Below are 23138 nucleotides of genomic sequence, written 5' to 3' on the forward strand. Positions count from 1 at the left end.
TCTTCAACTCACAATTCTTTGTTCTTAATTATGAAGACATTAGTTAGACTCTCCTGTTCTAACGTATGTTGCAAATAAATAATGCTTATTTGGATTCACCGAGCAAAGGTATCCTGTTGATCACACAAATCCACTGATTAAAGATCATTCATTGCCGTTACTGTGGCTCTCCATCATACAAGCTGCATTTGCACTTCTTACATGTATGTAGTGCAGAAGCAGGAAAATGGAAAGCAGCATGTAGAAGGTGGTTTAGACATATTTAGGAGCTCTTGAATTGGTAATATAGTAGTAAATATCTATGTTGCCTTTAAAATTCCATAGAAACCGTGAACCGCTCAGAATTATAAGGTCACACTTTTAAGAAAAACTCTGGCTCGGCTGCTTGCTTTCTATTTACTTGAAGTCTTTTCAACTCCAGTTTCCATGGTACCTACAATTCACCATCTCAGAGCAAACATTTCTCTTCTCTGAAGAAACAAGGAAGTTTAGAAAGCAGGTTGGTTTGAAATGTAATAATCCCTGTGCTTTTCCCTTTCCCTCTTTAATTATTCTCACATAAGCAGAATATCAGTGGGAGGAAAACAACAATAAAAATAGTTACAAGCCCTGTACGGAAAGCCTTACATGTATTGTGTCATTAATCCTCACAGCAATCTTAGTAGATAATTTCTAGGATTCACCTTTTGTAAGTGAAGAAACTGGGATCAGGAGGGTAAGGAAATGTACCCCAAATCACTAGCTGGCAGGTGACAGAGCTGGCATGTGACTCATGCTCTCTGATTCCAAGCCTTTGCTCGTGGCCCCGTAAATAAATTCTGCCATTAACCACCATACACAGGAGAATGCGTCTGAAAAAGAGCTTAAAAATATTAACTTTTCTTGGGAAAAGAAAATCTGGTTCAGAATATCAGCTGAACATTTATCATACATATTTTCATACTCTTTTGTTGCCTTGTGTCAGATTTTTCTTTGCGATTCTTTAATTTAAGCTAGTGCTTAGAATTTGATTCTTTTTATACTTGAAAGTCTTTAACACTTGACAAGTTAGCAAAAGCTAGACCTTAACAGAAAAAAAAAAAAGAAATAAGAAAAAAAATTCAAGAGAAGCAATAATTGTGCACGGATTTAAGTGAATTGCCTCTACTCAAAATGAAGCTTTCAGAGCTCCTCTGTGCGCACTCATGTCCCTATTTGTTGCAAGAATGGAACCATTGAAACTCTACCTCCTTTTGTATTCTTATTTGTTACCTTTCTCTCCATCTTGTCACCACAGATAGAAATCTCAGCTTCATCACTTACTCCAACTGCCAAAGTGATTGTCAAGCACAGCCAGTTCATTCCCAGAATTCTCCCTCAAATCATCCTTCTGTTTTTAATTTTCTCTCTTACTTTCCTAACATAGGCCTTTATTATGTACTTTTTAGATTATTCAAGTCGCCATCTAGATCTTCTTTCAGACTTTCTCCTCAGCAGTCCATTCTTGAGAGTTATACATCTAAAGCACAGGTCCAAATGATTGTCACTCCAATTTAAAATATATGTATAATGTCTTCCCTTTGTCTTTGGAATAAAGTACATCCTCCTTGAAATGAAATTCAAAGGTTTCAGTATAATTGATACCTAACCAAACTTATACGCTTTATTTAAGGATGCTTTTTCCTGCACCACATGCCCTATATCCCAGATCTATTTGATATAGACAGATCAATGTGTTCAATGAATCACCAATGTCCTCTAAGTTTTTAATAGGTGTTAATTGGGGAAAAGAAAAAAAAAGAAAGAAAGAAAAAGACTTGTGATCAAATAATTTAGGAAACACTGAAATAATCAAATTCCTCTCATAGACATTCATGAAGTATATTTGAATGCAAAATTCCCAGGGAAGCTCTAGAGTGGAAAAACCTTTTAACCTCATATTATTTAGCAACTGAAACCTTTCACAGAACTTGTATCAAAATATCATGGGAGGGCGGGCCACGGTGGCTCAGTGGCAGAGTTCTCGCCTGCCATGCCAGAGACCCGGATTTGATTCCTGGTGCCTGCCTATTTAAAAAAAAAAAAAAATATATATATATATATATATCATGGGACTTTAATGCCACGAGAGGACATACTTTAGAAATGCTAACATTGGAAGTTAGATAGTATTTGTTTAAATTGTATTACATGTTGAATCCTCTTCTGGATTTTAGAAACTTTAGAAACTTTAGGTTATAAGCAACTACAGATGTCATTTAGTCATATGCACTGAATTGCTACTGCTCTTCATTAAATAGTGTGTAATTCTATTTTCCATTATCTTGACTTTGGTTCTGCTTATGTCATCTGGAACTTTAGAAAACAAGTCTGATCATCTCTTATCCTTTAACTAATCTTGGATACTTGAAAAGGACAGTTATCACATCTCCTTCCCAAGTTATCTCTTCTTTTCAGTCTAAATTGTCTGAGCTGAAAAATAAGCTCCTTGAAATCAGAGATTATGTAAGTCTGTTTTCCTGCTCTAATTTCATGCTTAACTTGGTGTTGGATACCTAGTTTATCCTGAGTAAATATGTGTTGAATGAATTAATGATCCTTAACATCATGCTTTCATCCATCCCACCTCTGTCAAAATCCGCGTATTCTCAAAGAAGTATCTCAAATGCAAATGCTCTGGATGGATCTTTCTATAAAACCCCTTATAAATATTTCTTCATTTATCTTATTTGTACTTTCATTTTTTACTACCTCATACTCATATATGTGTGAATTGTATGTATTTGTTAGGTTAAATGGTATGAGATCATCATCAATATTCAACGTTTTTGAGATCCAAAAATGGCAATTCAATGTAATTCAATCTCATGTTATGTATGAAAGTTATCTTCATATACACATATATGCATATACTGATGTGTGTTTGTGCATATATATAATCTTTACCTCTTCAATATTGTGATGGCATGGGATGGATTATGTTTTTTAAAGTTTTGCCTTTACTGAAATTCATAATACAAGGTACTAAGAAGAAGACATGATCAATGGGATTTTGTTTTATGGGATTATAGCTACTCATCCTACTAAATGTGACGAACTGAAATTTAGTGAGTTGTGCCAATGATGTCTGTATTTAGAATATTTCATGAACAGGTAATTTAAGAAATAAAAAAAATAGCTTAATCTTCTACAAGAAGAGTTTCTTTTACACGTTAATGTAGACATATCATACCAATCTTTACTCTTCATGTAAAATCATTAGTTTAAACTCAGTTCTCAGTAACAGAGTAAACATTTCCAAAAGAAAGTTAGGTGGGATTTGTTTAAATTTTGTTAAATGATGCATAAAATTTGGAAGCTCTATTTGGATTCGATTCCATAATTTTTAAGTCAGAGGGAATATCACCTTTCTGCATGTAGACACTTATGTCTGTAATATATTTGTCTGCCAATGAAGACAAATGATTCTAGAATATAAATCAATTATGTATTTGATCTCCTTCTCAGAGGCACTTATTTCAATGCCAGAAACTAACAGCTTTTCCTTTCAGTATAAAGATGGTCCCAAGGCTAAGCAAACAAAAATAGAAAATTGGTAAGGCTCCATGCAATACGTGAAGGCTTTTCCACTGAATCAACCTGATAACTTCACTAGACAGTAGTTGCTAATTAGTCATTGCAGAATATCAATTGTCCTGATTATACGCTTTTGCTTGTTCTTCATTTGTTAGTGCTCACAGCAATTGTTATACTTATTTCACATTGATTTTAAGTCTTTAAACACCTGACTTGACTTGGCCAACATAATCTCAGCTGCAATTACCAAAAAAAAAAAATGGCTGGGTTCAATTTACATAATTTATTTAGTTGCTGTTTTCACTTCCATTCTAGCATGAAGACAAGTCTTGGCTAGTTAAGCAATTTAGGCTCACCCACTGTGTACCACTGTGTATAAAAGTTTCTGTTTCCATTCTTTTCGTAAATTACAAACAGAAGTATGTACTTGAAAAAAATTAGGCTTACACATTTGGATTTCTTTTGTTTCTCATCTGTGGTTGTCAGGAAGATTTGTTGTTGTTTCTTCATTTTTGGTGATTCAAATATTTGTGAAAATCAGTAGGATAGACCCAACACATACTCCAAAACACTCTGGCTTCAAACTATCTAATTTAACTTTAATTATACCCCAGAGGCAAGATTTTTTAATGTTTGAATCACATACTATATAGAAAATTTCAATAGAATGTACTTATTGAACAGATAGGCCTAAAACATGATTATTACATACAGGCAAGAAAACAGTATAGCTTCCAACATAATTTTTCAAGCTTTGTTTCATTAGATGAAAACAGAAATTTTCTAAAATTGCATACAGTGAGTTTTTTTAATGTAATAAATGCAGAGGAATTCTCCCCTGCTAATTAAAACTTGGGGCAAGTTTGCTGTAATGCATTACTCCTTTTTCTTCCTACCGCTAAGATGAAAGCTTTCATTAATACAATTTAATCAAGAATATGCATATAAGTAGGTATATAAGTACATTCATATGTATATAAATGTGTGAGTTCACCCAAATTTAGAAGAGAAGAAAATCAAACTGCACGAACCCCCAGGCCCACACAAAAGCTGCAATAATAAGAAGCAGGAATCCAGGGACCATTCTTTATTTAGATTACTCACTACCCAAACAGGGCATTTCAGGAGCAAAACTAGTGATTGTGTTGCTATAGCAATTTTACCATGAACTCAGCAACTGTGCATATTCTGTGGCTTACAATTTTAATGTGCCTGCTTCAAAGTTAGCATAGCTCAATTCTTAAAGGCCATACTGTATTTTAATCTAACTTTTGGCTAAAATATGTGAGCAGTTTAAAGAGAATCTCTCGTACTTTATTTTCATAGGAAGGAGCACAGTTTGCAGAGTTCTGGCTTGTAATATGAGATGAATTAAGTATCATGTATGAGGAGGTTTAAGAAACAATTTCAGCTTCAAAGAGAGGGTCAACTTCCCAAAGAACAATAATTTCCCTTCCCAAATCGAATTACACTTTTTGGTGTCTGTACCTTTTGTGAAAAATATAAATAAACGTGGCACCAGATAATGAACCAGGTTATTGTTCTTTTTATTCTGTGATGTCACAAACTGGTATCCATTCTCTTCCAGCCTCTGGATCACTAAATTACGTGAGTCATTATTCTATCAATAATTGACTCAAATTTTTGATATTGTTTTCTGTCTCCCGTGCAAGCATTGTTTTTTGACCCTGTAAAGACAGAATGGAGAATTTTTAATTAGAAAGTTTCACGATCAATGGGTAAGGCAAGTCTAAAACTTGAAGAATGAGGGTTTTACTCACTTTCGACCCTCTAGTCTTCACCACAAGCCATCAAGCCTGAGTCAGCCTTCAGCTGGGGATTCTCAGACGACTCCTCTCAGGCATGCCTGTTGAAATATCCACTCTTGCCAGATCCTCTGAAAAGCACTATTTGGAGATACAAAATCAGCATGTTTAATATAAAAGCTATAAGTAGCAAACTATCAGGGTCTGACAAAAAAGGAAGCACAGCATGCAGGAAGTATTATGTATAGCAAAGAAAAATAATTCATATTAAGAGAGTCTTGGATACATTCATAATTTCTTCACGAGTTTAACCCGATTTAAGAAAAAATCTGTTTTGAAAAAAATGCACAAATAGAAGAAGAGAAAAGCGACGGAACTATTAGGACAATATTTCCCAACCCTGGCTGCCCTTGATAAACACAAGAGGATTTTTGAAATCACATCCTGGCCTTACCTCCAAAGACAGGGATTTCACTGGGAACAGAGGCATAGCTTTTCTTTTATTTGTCCATCTGTTTATTTGTTTGTTTTAAGCTCTCTTAGTAATGCTAACATGCAATCAGTCCTGAGGACCATGGAATGAAAGAGACATTATTTGTTATGAAAGCACAGCATACAGGGAGAATGTAGATGTTTTGGTAAAAAAAGAACAAACAAACATGTGTTGAATGTCTGCTATGACCCAGATTCTTTATTTGGTGCTGTAAGTACAGAAATAACTAAGACCTGATGCCTACACTTAAGGAGATTATAGTCTAGAGGGAGCAATAGAGAGGAGAGAAAAAAAAGAAAAAAAGATTATGCTTTACCATTTGCTCGAGTTTTCCTCTCATTATGAGAATAGATTCATGAACCCCCTTGATAGTTCTGTGGTCTAGAGTTACATGGTATAGGGCCCTTGCTTTTCCATATCCTTTCCCATGTCTCTGCCTATTAAACTTCTAAGACTGAGGGATAGCAGCCTCCTGAGGGAAGTGGGGAAACCCCAGTGCTTGAGTCAATTAAAATTTAACTGGAAAAACCCAGGGGAATGTTCTGTACAAGGGAAGTCTTGGAAGGCAGGGAATAAATGGCATGCCTCCTTTACAGCTGCTGCTTGATGCTCCTGGACAATGATGCCCTCTGTATGAAAGGACGTCACTAACCAAAAGGTCACCTCCCACACCCATTCTGTGGGGCATTTGGTGAAACCAGAAAAACCCCACATTGCAGACAACTTTTCCTCACCTTGCTTTTTTGCTCTGTCAGACTCCTGAGTCCACTTTTTGGATGTGGAGACAGACAGTAGATGCCCTTAGTCTCTGTAGTAGATTCCTAAGGAAGTTGCGACACATTTTCACAAACTCGGTGGCTTAAAACAAAAGAAGTCTTATTTTCTCACACTTCTGGAAGCCAGAAGCCCAAAATCTGGCCAAGCCATCCTCCCTCCAGGGCCCATGTGGAGACGCCACAGCTTGCCTCTTCCAGCTTCTGGAGGCTGCCTCCGCGTTCCTGGGCTTGTGGCCACATCACTCTACTCCCCTTCTTCTCCCTTTCTCTTCTCTTCCAAGGACACTTGTCATTGGATGTAGGACCTGCCCACGTAATGCAGGAAGGCCTCCCATCTCAAGGTCCTTGACTTACTCATGTGACCTTTTGTCCAAATAAGGTCACATTCACACATTTCGGGGATTAGGACGAGGACATATGTATTGGGGGGCACCATCCAGCTCATTACAGTCACCAAGCGTCTGTCAGGTAAAGGTCACTTAATACAACAGTGCAAAAGAGCAGCTGTGGTGTACTCAGTGAGTAGAACTGAAGGTGTTGCAAGTGGCGGCATTTACCTGACTGTTTTCTCTCCTTTGACCAATATTTCTAAGTTAACTATCAATATGTAAAAGGTGACGAAAGCATTCCCTAGTGTTCTTTACCAGCCCTCTGAAGCCTCCTGCAATCTGTTGTTGTTCTTTGGGCCAAAGACAGGAAAAGAACTGCTCAGACGTGGCGCCTGCAGAGCAATGATTTTTCCTCCTGCTGGTGCATGCTCGCCAAATCGTGCACTGCATTAGCCGCCCGCTCTCACAGAGACCTGAAAATTTCTCACCGCCACATTTCTCGTGAAAACTCTCCCTCCATAATTGCCAGAAACAAAATAGCAAATGCAATGAAAAGCGCTTCACTTTATAATTTCCTCTTCCCACGTGCGCGTCCGACCCACACACTTACTTGTGCTTGGCCTGGCTACACAATGAGAATGTAAACACGATAATGCAGCCGCTCTCGGTTGGCTTCCCAGATGGCTTAAGTTCAATAGATTTTTTCCCCCTGATTTCCTCAGCTTCTCCTAGCAAGTGCTAAACAGCCATTATGCCTTTTCTTGCACATTGAGATTCATCTGCAGCTACTAAACTGCCTCCAAAGTGCTTCAATTTTGCATGAGCTCTAAGCTGGGGACTGGGAGACATTACCCAGTGCTGAAGGCTCAGATGGTTAGAAAGAGCATGTAAATCCTCTGAACCAGAAATAAAAAGTGCAGAGATTTCCTCTGTGAAGTCCCAACTGCAGCTCTATGTAAAACACAAACCTTTGGCAAGATTATGTGTAACCCTTTTTGCCTCCTAAATTTTATTTTTGCCCCCCCCATCAGGTTTTTTGTTGTTGTTGTTGTTTTTACTTTGGCATGTGTTCTCTTTTGTTTGTTTTTAAGCAGTGAACTCTATGTCAGGAAAATATGAAATAATAGCCATTCTCTCTTATTATTTCTTTCTTTAGGACCCCCACATACTTCTTCACTTTCAATAGAGACCCTACTTCAAAATACTGCTAAGGGCTCACCAACATGATAAATTTTCTCAAAGTAAACTTGAAAATCAGAATAGTGAGACGCTTTGTGGGGAAAATGGGTTGGCATTTCAAAATATGTGCAGGGAACCTAACGCTATATTATTTCAGTAATACAGTGTAGCAAGAATACAGTTATTGGGTCATGGATAGAGGCAGGAGTAGAATCTAAAGAGTGCTGTGAAAAGTGTTAATGAGAAGGAAGCGGTTGCATTCTTTTCATTTTCAGTATGGTGCATCCTTGAACATTAGTACCTAAAAGTCTTGTTTGTATTTTGTAAGGTGAGCTGCTTACTGCAAATTAAAAGCATGTGTGTATTTCTCAAGGCGAGCGTCTCAGCACAAATTAAAAACATGCATGTGGTCAGCTCTAGTAGTACCTGCAAGAGACCAGAACGGTAGGGTTGAAATCCAGGGCCTCAATCAGAGCCCTGCAGTTTTGCATGTTGTGGGGCTCGGCCCACACCCTACACCCGTGCATGGTGACAGAAACCACTGGAAGAAAAGGTTGACTTTCCATCTTCATTTGATATTCTTTTCCATTAAAATGTTGTGAACACTTATGATACTATTTTTTGTCCATCGTATATCCATTCAAAGCAATAAAACAAGCTCCTTTTACATGACTGCTCTATAATTTTTTTTCTTTTTTCCCCCATGTATATATGTCGTCAATCAGCCTGTCCTTTTAGGAGTCTGAGAGTAAAAACGTATGTTTGATGTACATTTATAATCAGATATAGCAATTTTTTATTTATCTCTAAACACACTTTCAAGGATGTTTATTAGCCACTGATTTCTTCAATATTGCACATGCAAGTGCAGTCTGAAGGAAATGTAACTAAAGGGGCTTACAATCGGGTGTAAAGCAAATGCATCCCAATTTATAGGTAAAAAAGAAAATGCTAGATGTATAAGATGCATATAGACAATAATATTAGGTGCTTATGCGTACTGTCTACATAACATATCTGTTTTATGCTGAAACACATTTCTATTTGTTAGCGTGTTGTATCTGTCCTTCAGTCTGAATATTCCTATCCATTAATTTCCCTTTCCTAAAAACGTGGCTAATCATGAAAATGTCATCGTCTTTTTTAGTGTTAGCATCATCACAAAAATATTATTTACTTTAAATCCATACCTTATGACTCTAAACTACACATATTAAACAGACAGCTTTCGTGATTTCCCCATGGAAGTTGTTTCTCCACCAGAGTGTCTTCTGAAGGAAATGCATATGTAAAGAAAGGAAGGAGAATAAGACTTTGCCTGGAGATATGAACAGACATATGATTGAAGCTGTTTGTTCAGCTGTCCGTATTACACTGTTATATAAATATCTAAGGGATTTGGAGCTCATGGTAGAAAACAATCATTTTTCTTCCTTTCTTTCCTTTTTAAAAAATGCTGGTATAGAATGGACATGAAAGCATTACAAGGTACAAATTACATTCAGAATCAGATGTCTCTCTTCACTTGTTTCTGGTTGGAATTTTTCTGTCTCATGTGAAAACATCAAAGCAAGAATGACTATAAAGAGGAAGATAATGGTAATTCAACACTATAACTTATAGTCAAGGACTAGTGTTTCATATCAATTTTTTTGTTCAACATTTATGTTGGAAATGACAGTTTGAAAAATGCTGCTAACATTTTACAAATAGTATTTTGGTTACATACTAAGTTGATTCCTTTGTATTTTATAGAACTTTGAAATAATATTCCAATCACACATTTAGATATTTGAAAACTCTCAGAATTAACAGACATTCTTCCCTGTGCTTCTAACAATATATTGTCATGAAAAAGATTAAAAATAATTGTCAATATTTAACATTATTTTAACATTAATAATGCTTTTGAGTATTTTCTTCATCAATTTATCCAATAAGTAATTATTGAAAACCCAAGATATGCAATGCATATTGCAGTCTGTATTATTTAAATCCATATTCACTAAGATATAGTAACAATTAGAACCCACCTCCAAAAGATAAAGCATCTCAGTCAAGACACTCCTATGGATAGGGGTCCAGAAAGGTGTCCTTGGCTGGAGAGTAGCTCTCCTCCCATTGATGACAGATGGACCCAGGTTCCGTCTAGCTTGTGGCTCTGCCATCCTATTTTGCCTTTAGCCAGCAGAGGGAGAAAAAGAGCAGGGAAACCCACCAGCTTCTTAAAAAGCTTGGCCAAGAGAAAGTGCATGTCCTTTGGTCCACACTGTATTGACTAAAGGTGTTTATGAGGCCACATTTAAAATAAAGAAGGCTAGAAAATATGGTCAAGCTGTGTGCCTGAGAAGATGTAAAGAGTATGTCTACATGAGTACTTTCTCTTAAAGGTTTCTTGTGATCCCATAATAGTCCTGCGAAGTGCACTGGAAAAGGGTTATCTACTTTTATCAATTTAAAGTTTAAAAGAGAAATTTAATGCCCTACCCAAGATGACTCAGTTGGTAGCAGTTGAACTTGTACCAGAAATCAGGTTTTTGCCTTTTAGTCTAATGCTCTACTTTCCTACATTATTTAGATCTCTTGTTCATAACAAAGAAAACAATAATCCAAAATTTGTTTTGACTTGATAACTGTGAGTATTTTTATGTCATTCAGATTTCTTTGAAAATTAAATTCTTTTTTTTATCCTATATAAGTCCTACAGGTACTTCTAATAGTCATCCATATCCACTCCTCCTCCCCTTCCTTGGCCTACATAAACAGGAGCCAGCATCCTTGTAGTGTATCTGGGCCAAATGAACACCTCTGGCCAGTGGGCTGTTGAGTTAAAGTTATGTCCCACTTCCATGTCAAAGCACTTAGGAGCAGAGAACGCATTCTCCCTGCTCTCTCTTCTGATCTCCTGACTAGGGGGCCCTAGTAGCCATGGTTTGAGGGGATGTGGATCCAAGGTAGAGCATCCAGGATAGCTAACAAACCTCAGGTAAGACAGCTGCCTTGGAAAATTGCTTGAATCTCATCAGGCATTTTGTGACAGAAAAATAAACTTTATTTTGTAAAGTTTTTGAAATGTGAGGGTTTTTGTTTTTGTTTTTGTACACAGCATAGCACAAACTGTCTTAGTTTCTGAGTCCATATTACTTAGCTTATGTCCAGAGTTTTTTCTGCAAAGAGTTTTATATCTATTATTTCATTTAATTCTTACCCAAGCCATTATTAAGTTAGGACAGTTAATTCTCTTTTTCCTTTTGAAGAAAGTGGGAGTTAGTGCAGTAAAGGAATTTTCTCCTTGCCATACATCTAGTTATTGGAAGAGCCAGAATTTGAATCAGATAGTCAATTAAACTAATAGCCAAGGATTTATTAAAAATAAGGTATCACTGACATATCTGTAGCATGCTATCTTCTGTAACTCTACCTAAAGCTTATGTTTCCTAAAAATTTAGTACATGTAACTCTAGAGCCAATGAAAGGCCAAAGAGACACCCTTATTATTTTTAAAAAAGTCTTTAAAATGTATATCTCAGTTTATGCTTGTTTTATTAAATCATCTCTCCCTCTGGAATGAAAAAAGAATGATTTCAGACACAGGTCTCTGATATATGGAAATATTTTTGAAATATCAGAATACTTAGCCACTTTTCAGCCTCTGTTGAAACTTGAAATTGAAAATTGGTGTTTCAGCAGGAGTTCAAATAAATGCTCCTGGCTTGGAGAATATTAAATGTTAATATTTTTCACTTCTACTTGGAATTTCACAAATTGGATTTTCTTCTTTGCTGTAAATTAGTGGGTATTTTTGTATATTGAGTTCTTTTTCCTTAAAAAAAAAAAAGGGAAAAGAATATTTTCATTGGTTACTTGGTCTGTGTTTGCTCAACAATTATAGACAGCTTTGGGGGTTCTAAAAACATCATAATAATTCCACTTTTTTTTTTTCCATTATTGATGTGACTGCCAAGCATGCTCAAAGTTTTGTTTGATGATTCCTGTCAGGCTAGGGTGGAATGGACCACTGCTATCATGACTGAAAATATATTTCCCCTGAAATGTAATTGTACATAATAAGCACATATCCTTTAAATAAGTATGTAATAAGGTACTGTAGAAAATATTCTTTCAATAATCAACAAAGATTTTTTGTATGTCTACAATATGACAGGGTATTCTTCCAGGGCATGGAGACAACATGTTTAAAAAACCTCTACCCTGAAAAGTTCACATTCTAGTTGGAAAGCGAAGAAAGATTCTAGAAGGCATGTTTACATTCATTGACTTTAGGCTTTCACTAAAATTCCTAAGTTTGCTTATTCTCTCCAAATTGCTCTCTAACTTATAAATAAATTTATTTGTCCTTGAGAGTTAACACTTTCTACTTTTTATTATAGTTTTATATGTATGAATCATTCATTCAGTTGACACACATTAATTGGACAACATGTTTTGCCAGTTTTTGTACTGGGGGGATACAGAAAGCAAATGACTGAGTGCCTATACTCAATGAACTCCTATTTTTATGTCTAGTATTAGAAAGTAAACTTCTGAAGGAAAGGAAAACTGTCGCACTTCAAAAAGGTACTAAAGAACTATCTGCTGAATGGAATGTAATCCACAGAAAGGCAGGGACCTTATCTGCCTTCTTTATGTCTAGATAGATAGACAGACAGATAGATAAATAGATGATAGATACATAGATTTATAAAGATATATTTACAGTGCATAAAAGAGTGCTTGGCATATGGTAGAATCTCAATAAATATATGTAAAACAAATGACTGGACAAGAGGAATAGTAAGATCATAATTCACAATTGCACAACTAACTAAATCTCCAAGAATGCATTGATATGCAACAACCTTATTGACTGGAATATGCCTTAAAATTTGGTTAAAGCTACTTATACTTACTAAAGAAATGCACATAACAAGGAGGCAAAGGTTCAAATGTAGTTAAATTTAGATGATTAACTATTATACATTCAGAGAAAATTGTTGGAATATATACTCAAATATATATAATTAGCTTAAGGTTTTGCAAAAATATTTATTAAAATAATGCATTTGCTAACTCAATGGAATGTGCTTTGTGCCCTTCCAAATCAAACACATTGCTATCATGTTTTTACAAAATGGCTTCTTTATATTCTAAAAAACATTGACACATGAGGCAGAAGTTAATTATAGAAAGTATGGGGAGTTCCCATTTTGGGCTTGAATACTTCTTGGAACAGTGATTCAACAGGTTTTCATCGCTTAAGTTAAGAAAAGAAATTAAGGGATGAGCCAAAGCCGGTAAGACTAGATTTCTGTCAATTCACTAAAACTCTAAACACAAGAGAAAAATATTTTGCTGACCCCTCAACCCAGTAATCCCTCAGACTTGCAGCTCTGAGTTTGATCATGGTTAGAAAACCAAATAGAACATAAGGAGATGATTCTGCATTCCAAACCTCACATTCCCAAAAGGAGAGGGGAAACAATATTAGGGCTACCCCAGTAAATATCATTTGTCACCTATTTTGATACTGTCTAGCAATTTAAAAGCTCAAGTTCCAAGGGAAAAACTATGCACTTATCAATGCTTGTCATATAGTATTCTTGAAGCACTAGAGGTCTCTCCACTCCTGATACACAATCTAATACTTCCTTCTCGGTTCTTGACAAAGCAAAACAACAAAACACAAATCCTCATTTGACACAATCTGCCAAACAGAATCAAGTGACTAGAAACTACCATGTAAAAAGTCAATGACCTATATATGAAATGCGTCCAAGCAAATCCTTTTAAAGGACTCAATCTCAGCCATGTTGTTCTTTAACCTTGCATAAATTCGTGTCGTTGACAAAATGGTAAATGCAACTTTAACAGAATTATGTTCGCAATAAAGCTAATACGCTAGTCCCTTGCAATTCTCAATTACACAAAATAATTTTAATTAAGTTAGATAAGTTGTATAGCCTGAGTCTATATTAAATATTTCATTAAAAATTAAGGAAAATACTTGAGAAAAAAGTTGGTAAATTATGTGTTTAGAGCAACATCCTCTTCCCCTACTACTTTCCCTACTACCTTTTAGTTTAAAAGAGAGTGTCAGATTATTTCACGAATGAAACACAGTGTGTTGAGTGTGAAGTTCTGTCTTTTAGATGATTTTAGTGTGGACTATAATTTGCTGAAACAAAAGTTTTTTTATGATAAGGAATCCATTTAAATAATTACAGGGTATTTTTGTGTGATTAAGTTGATATTAAGACATCTAGAACTGATATGTTTCATAATTTAGATCATATTAGTGAAAACTAACAGGATTAAGCTCTGGAAGAAAGCATGAGAGAGAAACTGTACTAATCCAATAAAATGTTGTGATATATTCCAGAACATCCCTACCTGCAGCTTCATACATTTCCCACCAACCCGGGTCAGAGCTGTGAATGTGCCATAATGAGATTTTATGTAGTGACCTTCGTACCTCTTCTCCCAATAGGGAGAGCGCTTAAAGGAAGTGGAATTTCCAGGCCTATACAACACAATGTCTCAAAATTTCCCTTTGCTTATGAAATATAAGGTAATCAAGAGGCATACAGCTCAAGTCTGCATAATACCTAAGTCCAGTATGGGCTGCAATGCTTTTTAGTGAAGTACACATAGCGAATCAGACTGTGCAGATTGACGGCCAGTTTTGAAAATGTAAATGGTGTATGATTTTTAGTATGATCTAATAAACAAGGTGTATTATAAAAATATGAACATAAACGAATATTATAAGGCTTGGGATTATGTTTGCTCTAACATTGCATTTCTGGAACTTTGTAACTGGCATTGGTGGACTTTCAATAAGTATTTGTTGAATGAACACGGTACTGTCAATTAAATTTCTGGGGAAGTAGGGATATTGCTTTAAATAATTATGCAGTTAGAGTCATCATATATCTATAATTACTTTATCATATAATATCTTAGAAAAATACTTTTTATAGTGTCTGACTGCTACTATGAAATTTAAATGATACTAAAGATAAGAAATAAGTAAATGTCTGCTTACCAGTTTATACTGCCATATTTGTGCATGGCCTCACGGTGATCCAATCAGAGGTTTGCATTTGCATCTGGATTCTGAAATCATTTGAAATTCCCTATTAATAAAGGCATGCTTATACTCATTACTAGACTTCTTGATATAGCATGTTAATTACTTTCCTGCATTCTGGGTCCCAAACCACAATGAATCCTATTATAAAAGCAAATTTCAAACATCATGCACCTTTGAGATGCCACTATTAAAGGGAGCAGAGCAACGGGAGATCTTTGATGTTATCAGACATGATGGAAAAATATACATTTGAGTAAATCCTGTAGACCAAAGCATTTTCCACCCTTAAATAACCTGAAACCAATTTCAAGCTCCCAAATGCTCTTCAAAGCAGCCCATTTTGGAAGTGAGGTTGATGGCATTTCAGATTTCAAGGAAACTTCCTTTTCCATCTCAGCACTTCAAGAAGATTCTGAAATTTTACTTTCAAAGAGAGAAAATATTACCTCCTTTCACTCAAACCACTAAGCTCAGGTTTGATTAGCAAAATGTCACAGATAATGAACTCACCTACGGTAATGAAAATATGGTATGTAATGAAGCAGCTCAGAATCTGAATAATTCTAGGGAATTCCGAGTTCAGATAAGTGTTCAGATATTTCATGCTTCAATTCTTTCTTGTTCTTATGTTATTGACTGAAAGTTGAAATGTAAACTTTGAACCATGTGACACAACTGTGCACAACTGGAATTAATCCACCTCCCTCCTGAATGGAGTGTCTGTGAAGCAGAAGACAAGAGTCAGTGTGTGCTTGACTCCAGCACCCACAGGGAGCTCTAGGCCACAAAATTCAGAACATTTGTCCTATAAATAATCCCTGTAACAGAAGGGTAGGTCTGTGGCTTCTTATAAAGCTTCAGATTTGTGGTCATGTGGCCAATAGAAACATCCATGAGCTTCTTTGGGCTAAAGGATACACTGCACCTAGTGAAGTTCCCTTAGCATTTAATTAGGTTTCCTGTAATTGCTTAAAGTAAAAGGTGGGGAGGGAATGAAATCTGAGGTTATCATTTTGGTACACAAAATATTTGTATGTGGTTTCAATATCCTGAGTTCATTTTTCTTGCTGCTGTGCATTTTAGAAAGGGGCCATTATGGTTCTAAGTAAATATAAGCAGCAGATTTATCAGTCCTTTAGTGACTGTAAATTTGTTGCAGCAGCCTTAAAGGAAGAGTTTTGTTTCCAGTAACTGCACTTCTGCATGAAATGGAAAGATGTAAACAAATATAAAACAAGCAAAAGCATTAAACACCAAAGAGTGGAAAAATATAAACAAAGAGAAAGAGCAAGAGTGGAGAGAGAAAGTGAGAGAGAAAAGAAAAAAAGAAATCTGTTTTTCTTATTGCCACAGATATCTAGATATTGGATAATAAGAAGCATTACAGCAGTTTAGGAAAAATGAGAGGCCTGATCTGGGACCAGGAAAGAGGATGGAAAATGGTATTATCTGTCAATAAGTTGGGATATTTGCCTTGGAGATTGCTGTATTTATTGGACATTGGTTGACATAATAATAATATACTAATCTCTTTTTCTTAAAGGGCTGAGGGATTAGGATATGTCGGTTACTTGAAAATTATTTTTAAACTGGTTACAGTATAAACATATAATAAATGTTTACTAATTTAAAAAGCTAAAACAACTTTAAATATATTTAGCAATATAATCCTAATGAATAAACTTTTTGTTGATCGAGTTTCTCCTTCAGGATCTTTCTGCTTTGAGGTTATGAAATCCTCTTTCCTGATCTTTATTCCAATTTAGAGCTAACACCTATTGGATCCTTCAAACTATGTTGGGTCCCCTTGTTCTTACTGTCATTGTCCCTAAATATATAAACTCCTCACAGCAATATAAGTTCTTTGAGGGCAGGATCCATGTCTTATCAGAGTTTCATGAATTCCTAGTATGGTATCTTGTACATAATAAATGTTGAATAAACCTTTGTTGAAAGAATGAATGGATACATAGGCATATAGACAGGTAGAACAAAGCATTACATTGCATCTTTCTTACTGTGCCTATAGACTTATACTTAACCCAATGCAAATTCTCCTTCTCCCTAAGGAACCCCTACTAGTTTTCTCAATGGATACTCCTTTCTAGAAATTTTAGCCTTCAGTCCTCAAGGAACTGGCAGTTGCCCACAAGTGTTCAGATCATTCCTTTCGCTCAGGACAAAGAAGCACATTGCAGAAAGGCTCTCTGAAGCAGCATTTGATACCTCAAAGTAAATACCCCTACAACAAAAGAACAAACAACCCAAATATAAAATGGGCTAAAGATATGAATAGGTCTTTTTCTGAAGAGCAAATAGAGATGGCTAAAAAGCACATGAAGAGATGCTCATTCTCATTAGCTTTAAGGGAAATGCAGATCAACAATACAATGAGATACCACCTCACACCTCTAAGAATAGCTGCTATTAATGAAACAGGAAACTGCATGTTGGAGAGGTTGTGGAGAAATTGGGACATTTCTACACTGCTGGTGGAAATATGTAATGGTACAGCCACTATGGAAGACAGTTTGGCAGTTCCTTAGGAAACGAAATATCTAGTTGCTCTGTGACCCAGCAATACCGCTGTTTGGTATGCAGCCAGAAGAGCTGAAAACAGTGACACAAATAGACATTTGCACACCGATGTTCATAATAGCATTATCCACAATTGCCAAAAGATGGAAACAAACCAAGTGCCCATCAACAGATGAGTGGATCAACAAAATGTGGTCTATACTTACAGTGGAATATCAGCAGCAGTAAGACGAAATGACTTCCTGAAGCACATGATAAGATGGATGAGCCTTGAATACGCAATACTGAATGAAATAAGTCAAACACAAAAGGATAGGTACTGTATGATTCCACTTTTATGACCGTGGTAAAGGTAAAATCAGAGGCTTATAATACAGAATATAGGGGACCTAGAGATACATGAAAGCAGGTGAACAGTTAGCTGATGAAGTTGGACTCAAATGTAATGGAATAGACAGAAGTGAAGATGGTTCATTAGTGGGTTTATAAGTAGTATTACCTTACTGAAGGTGAAAGGGGTTGTATAGACCCATGTGTCCTACCGATTAACACTACAAGTATAAATAAGTTCTTGTATGAACTATTTCAAAGGTGTGAATCTTGTACAAAGAGTATATAAGTTCAGAGTATAGGGGGAAACTGCTATTGGATGCTATGGGATGTGTTTAACAGGAAAACATCCACAGAACCACAGCAACACCAGGGGTAAATAATGAGGGGGAAGGGAAAAGAGTTAAGGGTAGGTTCAGATTTTTTATTTGGTGAGAGTGTGTTTATTAGTTATCTTTCTCTTGGGAACAATGAAATTATCTGAAATTGAGAGGGTTGATGAAATGTTGACTTTGAACATTATACATGATGCCTAATGAATGGAGGTGGCTGAAGGTTGCACTGACTTAGGTTGGTGAATGATGGTGTATACATATGGTCAAATATTGTGCTGCTTCAAAAGGGAACAAAATTGTGAGACAGGCAACATTGTGAATGAACCTGTGGAACATTTGGTGAGGCAAAATAAGCCAGAAACAAGACAGTAATTATTGTATGGGCTTATTCAGAAAATACTTACAAGAAAGCAAGGGCCTAGATTGCAAACTCTTATAGTAGTCACATTTAGCCCAGCATGGTAATTATTGTTTCTGGATTGTGAGAGGCTGTTTTATATATATGTACATCTTGGTATTTAGAGTGAGAGTGAAGCCAATCAGGTCAGGATTAAGGTAATTCAGAATACAGAGGTAAGAAAGACATTGTCTGTATTTTAGAACCTCATCTACACTTTGAGACCAAAGGAAGAAAGGTTTATTTTGTCCAGAACCTAAATTTTCTGTAGAACATAATCTAACTCAACCTGTCTGGAAAGATCATTTAAACAATCCAAACACCGGTTGCCCAGAATAAGAATAAGGACCTTTAATCCTGTATAGCTTAATATAATGCCTGGATATATCCCAGAGTATATTAAGCAGATAACCAGAAAGTATTGGCAAAGTCCCTCGAGGGATGGGAGAAAAAATATGGAACTATTAAACTTTACCACCGGGGAAGCCCCAGATACTGTGTCAAGCATTAGGGATAACCAAAACAACAGGCCAAACCCTTAATCTTGAGGCTTGCCCTTGTGAAGCTTATGTATGTAGCGTAAAAGCATAGCCTACATATAGGTATGCCTAAGAGTTACTTCAGAAAAACCTCTTCTATTGCTCAGATGTGGCCTCTCTCTCTCTAAGCCTAACTCTGCAAGTAAAATCATTGCCCTCCCCCCCATGTGGGACATGACATCCAGGAATGAAAGTCTCCCTGGTGGCATGGGAGATGACTCCAAAGGATGAGTCTGGCCCTGACACCATGGGTTGAACAATGCCATCTTGACCAAAAGGGGGAAAAGAAGTATAACAAATAAGGTATCAGTGGCTGAGAGAGTTCAAATAGAGTCGAGAGGCTACTCTGGAGGTCACTGTTATGCAAGCTTCAGTTAGACGTTGCTACCTCTCATAACTTGCCAAACCCCAACCAAAACCAATCCTGTCAATCTTAAAGAATACCTAGGGCATTATATAAGTTTCTACAAAGGTTCCACGCACTAGGGAAACTTTCCAGAAACCTACAACCTCCAGATGGGTCCCTGGATCAGATAAGTCCTGAAATGCCTATGGGCCAGCCTCTCCAGAACATCACCTAATTCCATCTCCCTAGCCCATATTATCAACAACCCCTTCCAACATGAAAAAGTTAGAATGGGCATAACCCAAATACCTCTGAAGAGTGGGAGAAAGATCAAAGGTGATGATGGAGTTATATAGAGAAGTTAGGATTTAACAAATGAGCATGGTTGCTGGATCATTATATTGGTATTTCTTTCAGTCTCCAGTACCTTAAGGCAACTAGAAGTAAAAATCTAAAATGGTGGAATTGTAAACCATACCAAACTCTCAAATCTATTCTACAACTAATTGCTGCAATGTGCTTTGAAATTTATTGCTTTTCGGTATATATGTTATTTTCTACAAAAAAGAGAATAAGTGTTTCTTCTAACCCCCAGTGTTTTGGGGTAATTTGAAGGAAAAATATGAAATAGTGGAATGGTAACCCATAACAAACTAATCTGTCCTGTATCTACTTATTGAAGTGTTCCTTGAAAACCATTACTTATTTTCCTTTCTTTGTATATATGTTATATTTAACAATAAAAAAGTTTTAAAAAATGAAAGTAAATATCCCTACAATGATAATCCCAGATTCTTAGTTCAATTTCTATTATTCAGGATTACATAATGCTGTGAAATAAATTCCAGTTATTTGAGTGTTCTATTTGGAGCTCACATTATTTTTAACAGAATTTTGGTTGCATTACAATTATTGGGAAATATTTAGCCTTTCAAGATCGTATCTTGTTTGGATAGACTGGCAGAGCTTTTTTAACAGAAACTAATATTTCATTTAAGAAAAACTGATTTCCCTCAATAACTGAAGCACAAGTGCTAATTTAGTTTTTAAATGATTACCACAAACTCATAAAGTTTAGATGATATAATGAAATTCAATACCTGATATCTGAAATATGTTTATATATATAGAGAGAGAGATATTCATGATTTATACAATTATAGTTTAAGATTATTCTCTCTCATTTCATAAGAAAAGTAAGGGAGATTTACTTATGTGAAGTGTACAGCACATAAGTGTCTTACTCAAAGCCTATGTAATTGAAGTAGAATCCTTAGAATACATGAAATTTAACTTCACTTTTAAATATACAGAAGGAGATAACTTGGTGGAGGCTGAATATTAGTCAAGCTATATGGGGAAAGATGTAATTTAAAAAGACACTTTTTATTGTAAAGTATAATGTGTGTACAAAGCAGAGAAAGAAAAGCAATAATTTTCAAAGCCCACTTCTGCAAGTAGTTACAGAACCATTCCCAGACTGTGTGATGTGCTACCATTCCACGATCTCAGAGTTTTCCTTCTAGCTACTCCAAAACACTGGAGGCCACAAGAAAGATTAACGTAGTGATTCAGCAGTTAGACCTGTTTGTTGAATCCTGTTTTCTCTTTTGTACCTCCTCTTTCTCTGATCTTTCTCCCTATTTATAGGGATCTTTAGGTAATGCCTGATCTGACTTTTTCTTGTTGAGAAGGGGTATCCACCACACTGAAGGATGGGGGTGTGTGATCTATTGTTAATATTGTAGAGGCTGGTCCCTCTGGGTTTCAGAATTTATCCGACCTGGAAACCCTCTGGGAATTACAGGTTCCAAGAAAGCAAACTTGTGCATGAAACCTTTATTGAGTCTCAGTTCCAGCCATAAGTGTTCTTAAGACTCAGCAGGAGTGATGTTGGTTTGGATTGTGCAAACTGTGGCAATTAACACTATCTAACTGAAGTTTGCATAAGGATAGCCTCCAGAATAGTTTCTTGATTCTATTTGATCTCTCTTGTCCACTGATGCCTTATTATACTTCTTTTCCCCCTTTTGGTGCCTTAGGTGATCCCACAGTGCCAAGCCAGATTCATCCCTGGGAGTACCACTCCTCATTGTCAGGGAGAGTTTCACCCCTGAATAACATATCCCATGTGTGTGGGGGGGGGCGGGGGGGCAATAATAATTTCCCTTGCAGAGTTGGGGTTAAAGAAAGAGAGGCCGTATCTGAGCAACAAAAGAGGTTTCCTGGAAGCAACTTGTTTTCATTTGTAAAAGCTGCTGGAATGCAATATACCAGAAACAGAATGGATTTTAGAAAGGAGAATTTATTAAGTTGCAAGTTTACAGTTCTAAAGCCATGAAAGTGTCCAAACTAAGGCATCCAGGGAAAGACACCTTGATTCAAGAAAGGCCGCTGGGTCCAGCACACCTCTTTGTCATCTGGAAAGGCGCATGGTGTCATCTACCAGCTTTCTCTCCCAGCTTCTTGCTTCAGGAAGCTCCCCTGAGGGTGTTTTCCTTTTGCATCTCCAAAGATCTCAGGCTGTGTGGGCTTTGTTGGCTCTAATGTTTTTTCCGAAATGGTTTCCTCCTAAACCCCACCTTGAAAGGGTGGAGTCACACATCTCCATGGACATCATCTAATCAAAAGGTACTGTAGACAATTGGGTGGGTCATATCTCTATGGAAACAATAAAAAAGAGCCCACCCAATAATTATAAATGAGGGTTAAAGGACATGGCTTTTCCGGGGTGCATGACAGATTCAAATCCAGCACACAACTCTTAGGCTTCATTATGGGTAGTCTTAGCTTCTTCCCTGCAGAAATAAGTTTCATAAGGGCAAGCCTCAAAATCAAGGGCTTGGCCTATTTTCTTGGGAGTTCCCCCACTTTGGGCCCTCAAAGGACTCTATCAATACTTTTTAAATTATTAGCCCACCATAGCCTGAGATGTATTCTAGTATTACATTAAGCTATTTAGAATTATAAGGCCTCATTCCCATTCTGGACTCTAGGTGTTTGGGTTGTTTAAATAAGCTATCCAGGCAGGTTGACTTAGATTATGTGTTACTGAAAATTTAGGTTCTAGACATAATAAACCTCTCTGCCTTTGGTCTCATATGATAGGTGACGGTCTAGAGTACATACACTATCATCTTTTACCCTGTATTCTGATTTACTTTAGACCCAGCCAGGTTGGCTTCGTTTTTAAATCTAATTGAGGCCTGATCTCTTTTTTCCATTGCTTTAACTGTTATTATACATACCTATGCTAACTTTGAGGGCTGCAGCACTTCATTTCTGGGTCTTAGGTGTCACGGAGTTATTCAAGGTTCCAAGGAAATAGAAAAGGTGCAATATTATGGAGTGATATATCCACTCCATTTCCATCTGTTGGTGAATCGAGAAGATTTGAGATAAGCAAATGAGAGAATGAAAACATGGTGAGTAAAGTAACTGCAGCCAGAAGAAAATCAGAGA

At 36.4% G+C, this 23138-nt stretch overlaps 1 protein-coding gene and 1 long non-coding RNA gene across 13 annotated transcripts in view; one reads left to right on the top strand and one right to left on the bottom strand.

Annotated features, from left to right (window-relative positions):
* Positions 1-23138, top strand: part of UNC5C (unc-5 netrin receptor C) — a 381478-nt gene that overhangs the window by 221494 nt on the left and 136846 nt on the right. The gene's annotated exons all lie outside the window — the stretch shown is intronic.
* Positions 13267-23042, bottom strand: LOC143668488 (uncharacterized). The gene is made up of 3 exons (XR_013168472.1): positions 22925-23042; positions 15144-15214; positions 13267-13352 (listed from the first exon to the last, which is right to left on the bottom strand). It is a non-coding gene; the product is annotated as an uncharacterized LOC143668488 (long non-coding RNA).

Source organism: Tamandua tetradactyla, chromosome 24, assembly GCF_023851605.1.
Source record: "Tamandua tetradactyla isolate mTamTet1 chromosome 24, mTamTet1.pri, whole genome shotgun sequence".
Taxonomy (NCBI): Eukaryota; Metazoa; Chordata; class Mammalia; order Pilosa; family Myrmecophagidae; genus Tamandua; species Tamandua tetradactyla.